Below are 5,587 nucleotides of genomic sequence, written 5' to 3' on the forward strand. Positions count from 1 at the left end.
TGTAAAATTTTTTGTTCTAATTCTGTGAAGAATGCCATTGGTGTTTGACAGGGATTGCATTGAATCTGTAGATTGCTTTGTGTAGTGTAATTATTTTCACAGTATTGATTCTTCCAATCTGAGAACATGGTATATTTCTCCATCTGTTTATGTCATCTTCGAATTCTTTCATCAGTGTTTTATAGTTTTCTGACTAGAAGTCTTTCACCTCCTTACATAGGTTTACTCCTAGGTATTTTATTCTTTTTTTTTCAATGGTAAATGGGATTGTTTCCTTAATTTCTCTTTCTGATAATTTGTTGCTAGTATATAGGAATACAAGGCATTTCTGTGCATTAATTTTGTATTCTGCAACCTTACCAGATTCATTGATTAGTTCTAGTAGTTTTCTGGTAGCATCTTTTGGATTATGTATATATAGTATCCAAGTCATCTGAAAAGAGTGACAGGTTTACTTCTTCTTTACCAATTTGTTTTCCTTTTGTTTCTTTTTCTTCTCTGATTGCCATGTCTAGGAGTTTTAAATCTATCTTGAACAAGAGTGGCGAGAATGGACATCCTTGTCTTGTTCCTGATCTTAGTGGAAATGCTTTCAGTTTTTTACCATTGAGTATGATGTTTGCTGTGGTTTGTCATATCTGGTCTTTATTATGTTGAGGTAGGTTCCCTCTATGCCCATTTTCTGGAGAGTTTTTTATCATAAATGAGTGTTGAATTTTGTCAAAAGTTTTTCTTCATCTATTGATATGATCATATGGTTTTTATTCCTTAATTTGTTAATATGGTATATGACATTGATTGATTTGCATATATTGAAGAATCCTTGCATCCCAAGGATAAATCCCACTTGATCATGGTGTATGATCCTTTTAATGTGTTGTTGGATTCTGTTTGCTAGTATTTGTTCAGGATTTTTGCATCTGTGTTTATCATTGATACTGGTCTATAATTTTATTTTGTTGTGATATCTTTTTCTGGTTTTGTAACAGGGTGATGATGGCTTTGTAGAATGAATTTGGGAGTGTTCCTCCCTTTTCAATTTTTTAGAAGAGTTTGAGAAGGATCAGTGTTAGCTCTTCTCTAAATGTTTGATAGAATTCACCTGTGAAGCCATCTGGTCCTGGAACTTTGTTTGTTGGAAAATTTTAAATTACAGTTTCAGTTTCATTACTTGTGATAGGTCTGTTTGTATTTTCTATTTCTTCCTGGTTCAGTCTTGGAAAATTGTACCTTTCCAGAATTTGTCCGTTTCTTCATGGTTGTTCATTTTATTGGCATATAGTTATTTGTAGTAGTTTGTTATAATCCTTTGTATTTCTGTAATGTCAGTTGTGACTTCTCCTTTTTCATGTCTAATTTTATTGATTTGTGTCCTCTCCCTTTTTTTCTTGATGTGTCTGGCTAATGATTTATCAATTTTGTGTATCTTCTTAAAGAATAAGATTTTAGTGTTTTTTGATCTTTGCTATTGTTTTCTTCACTTCTATTTCATTTATGTCTTCTCTGATCTTTATGATTTCTTTCTACTGACTTTGGGTTTTGTTTATTCTTCTTTCTCTAGTTGCTTTAAATATAGAGTTAGATTATTTTTTGAGATTTTTCTTGTTTCTTGAGGTGAGATTGAATTGCTATAAACTGCCTTCTTAGAACTGCTTTTGTTGCATCCCATAGGTTTTGGGTCATCGTGTTTCATTGTTATTTGTTTCTATGTATTTTTAATTTTCTTCTTTGGTTTCTTCACTGATCTCTTGGTTATTTAGTAATGCACTGTTTAGCCTCCATGTATTTGTGTTTTTTACATTTTTTTTTGGAATTGATTTCCAATCTCATAGTGTTGTGGTCAGAAAAGATGCTTGATATATTTCCCATTTTCTTAAATTTTCCAAAGCTTGATTTGTGACCCAAGGTGTGATCTATCCTGGAGACTGTTCCCTGTGCACTTGAGCAGCAAGTGTAGTCTACCACTTTCTGGTGGAATGTTCTATAACTATTAATTAAAACTATCTGGTGTATTGTGTCATTTAAAACTTGTGTTTCCATATTTATTTTCTGTTTAGATGATCTGTCCTTTGGTATAAGAGGGATGTTAAAGTCCCCTACTATTATTTTGTTACTGTTAATTTCCCCATTCATGGTTGTTAGCATTTGCTTTATGTATGTTGGGTGCATAAGCATTTATAATTGTTATATCTTTTTCTTGGATTGATCCCTTGATAATTATGTAGTGTTCTTCCTTGTGTCTTGTAACATTCTTTATCTTAGTCTATTTTCTCTGCTATGAGTATTGCAACTCCAGCTTTCTTTTAATATCCATTTGAATGGAATATCTTTCCATCCCCTCACTTTCAGTCTGTATGTGTCCCTAGGTCTAAAGTGGGTCTCCTATATACAGCACATATATGGATCTTGTTTTTGTATCCATTCAGCCAGTCTTTGTCTTTTGGTTGGGGCATTTAATCCATTTATATTTAAGGTTATTGTCGATATGTATGTTCCTATTATCATTTTCTTAATTGTTTTGGGTTTGTTTTTGTGGATCTTTTTCTTCTCTTTTGTTTCCCACCTAGAGAAGTTTGTTTAGCATTTATTGTAAAGCTGGTTTGTTAGTGTTGAATTCTCTTAACTTTTGCTTGTCTGAAAAGCTTTTATCTGTCAAATCTGAATGAGGTCCTTGCTGGGTACAGTAATCTTGGTTGTAGGTTTTTCTCTTCCATCACTCTAAGTATATCCTGGCACTCCCTTCTGGCCTGCAGAGTTTCTGCTGAAAAATCAGCTGATAAACTTATGGGGATTCCTTTGTCTGTTTTTTTTTTCCCTTGCTACTTTTAAGATTTTTTCTTTGAATTTATTTTTTTTTAATTTGTTTAATATGTGTCTTGATCTGTTTCACCTGGAGTTTATCCTGTATGGGACTCTCTGTGCTTCCTCGACTTAGGTGACTATTTCTTTTCCCATGTTAGGGAAGTTTTCCACAATAATCTCGTCAAATATTTTTTCAGACCCTTTCTTTTCCTCTTCTTCTTCTGGGACCCCTGTAATTCGAATGTTCGTGTGTTTAGTGTTGTGCCAGAGGTGTCTGAGATTGTCTTCAATTCTTTTCATTCTTTTTTATTTTTTAAATACTTTTTAAAACTTATTTATTTAATTTATTTATTTTTGGCTGTATTGGGTGTTCATTTCTGCATGCAGGCTTTCTCTAGTTGCACAGTGCAGGGGCTACTCTTCATTGTGGCTTGCAGGCCTCCCTCTGTGGTGAACCCCCCCATTGTGGAGCACAGGCTCCAGGTGCAGGGGCCCCAGTAGTTGTGGCTCAGGGGTTCTAGAGGGCAGGCCCAGCCACTGCAGCGCACAGGCTTAGTTGCTCCATGGCATGTGGGATCCTCCCAGACCAGGGCTTGAACCAATGTCCTCCACGTTAGCAGGTGATTGTCAACCACTGTGCCAACAGGGAAGCCCCATTCTTTTTTCTTCATTCTGCTCCTTGGCAGTTATTTCCACCATTTTGTCTTCCAGCTCACTTATTCATTTTTCTGCCTCAGTTATTTTGTTATTGGTTCCTTCTAGTGTATTTTTCATTTCAGTTATTGTGTTGTTCATTCCTGTTTGTTTGTTCTTTAGTTCTTCTAAGACTTTGTTAAACATTTCTTGTAGTTTTTAAATCTGTGCCTCCATTCTATTTCCAAGATTCTGGATTATCTTTACTGTCATTACTCTGAATTCTTTTTCATGTATATTGCCTATTTCCTCTTCATTTATTTGGTCTTGTAGGTTTTTACTTTGCTCCTTCATCTGTGACATATTTTTTTGCCATCTCATTTTTTTTGTGTGTATTTTTTTTAATGGGTCAGATTGTGTTCCTGTCGTACTGGTTGTTTGGCCTGAGGCTTCCAACACTGGAGTTTGCAGGTTGTTGGATAGAGCTGAGTCTTCATGCTGGGATGAGGACCTCCAGGAGACCTCACTCTGATGAATATTTCCCTGGGGTCAGAGGTTCTCTGTTAGTTTAGTGGTTCAGACTCAGAGCTCCCACCACAGGAGCTTTGGCCCCATGCCTGGCTCATGAACCAAGATCCTGCAAGCTGTGCATGGTGGCCAAAAAAAAAAAAAAAAGTGAACAATAACAAAGAGTAAAAAATAAAATTAGACTAGGAAACTAACAGATATGTTAGAAAGAATATAAAAATAAAAATATAGATGAAACAACTACCGGAAGGTAAAACAGAACCACAATAGTGAAAAAGAGCAGGAGAGAAAAAAAAAAAGAAGGTGGAAAAGACCTTTGCTGTGGAAGGTGGTGCCTAGGCAGGGCCGAGTTTTGGATGGTGGGAGGGGCCTATGCTTAGGACCCACAGGGCTGGAAAGGCCCTGGGAGCGTGTGGGGTGTGGGGCTTAGTCTCAACCAAATAGAGGGGGCCCAGGCATGCCTCTGGTCTCAGAGGTTGAGGGATCCTGCCTGGGAGCCCAGCAGCCTTCCTGGGACCGAGTTGGCAGGGCAAATGCACTCTGCTCCTCTCCCACTCCTCTTGTCCTGGAGGGCCACTCTCACCAGCCTCTCCTGTTCTCCCTTGGCCACCTTCTTATACCCCCAGGGCCATGCGGCCTGGAGGCATCCTCTGAGGACGTAGGACCTGGCCTGAGAGCTGGACAAACTTCCCCGGCTAATTGGGCAAGGGAAAACGTTGCCACGTTCCCCCTGATCTGAGCCTGTGAGGGTCCCTTCAGGTGTGGGAAACCCCTTCACACAGCCACCCCTCAGGGGTGCCGGTCCTGTGTGACCTCCACTTCTCCTCTGCCCTCAGTCCCCCCATGTCCTACCAGTTTGCTTGCAGGTTCCTCCCATCTCCTTGGGCATCGAGGTCCCCCACCAGCGTCTGGCAGGTGCCCTAGTTGTGGGGAGATACGAACTCTGTGTCTTCCCATGCCTCCATCATGACTCCACCCTGGCTTTGTTTTAAAGATAAAAAATATACCCCAGCTTTTAAATAAATTTTATTTTTTGTATATTGATTTTCATGTCATTGCTGTTTCATTGTAGAAGAAGGAATTTATTTTATGATAGAATTCTGTAAAATATATTGTAAGTTTTAGTTCTTGATTTTTAAAATAATCATGGATATCTAAACATATTTTCATATCAATCAGATGACAATTCCCAAGCATTCTCTATGAATAGCATTGGTTCTATTTGTTCTTTCTTCCCCAAACTTCTCCACATATTAATTACCCACAATATTTTATTTAAGAGTCAGCTTGATATGTCTGTCTATTTTATTTCATGAACTCTTACTGTTATATATGGCTTCCAAACATTTAGTCACTTTCAACATTAGATATTTTTGCAAACAGGGTCCTGTGGCTCATATTTGCTATAGAAGTTGATCTAGTGCAATGAGACAAACCAAGAGCAATGACAAATGAGAGATAGAAGGGAGCTAGTCAGATAATTCCACCTCATTTATCTTTTGGGGGATTTCTCCAAGGTGAAAAATTTCCTTGTAAAGCTTCCAAAGAAGTCTTGCAGGTCAAGCAAACATGTGTGACAACAAGCTGCTACAAGTCTTCCTGGCTTATTCAGAAAAAGTGGCCA

This window comes from Mesoplodon densirostris, chromosome 2 (assembly GCF_025265405.1).
Source record: "Mesoplodon densirostris isolate mMesDen1 chromosome 2, mMesDen1 primary haplotype, whole genome shotgun sequence".
Taxonomy (NCBI): Eukaryota; Metazoa; Chordata; class Mammalia; order Artiodactyla; family Ziphiidae; genus Mesoplodon; species Mesoplodon densirostris.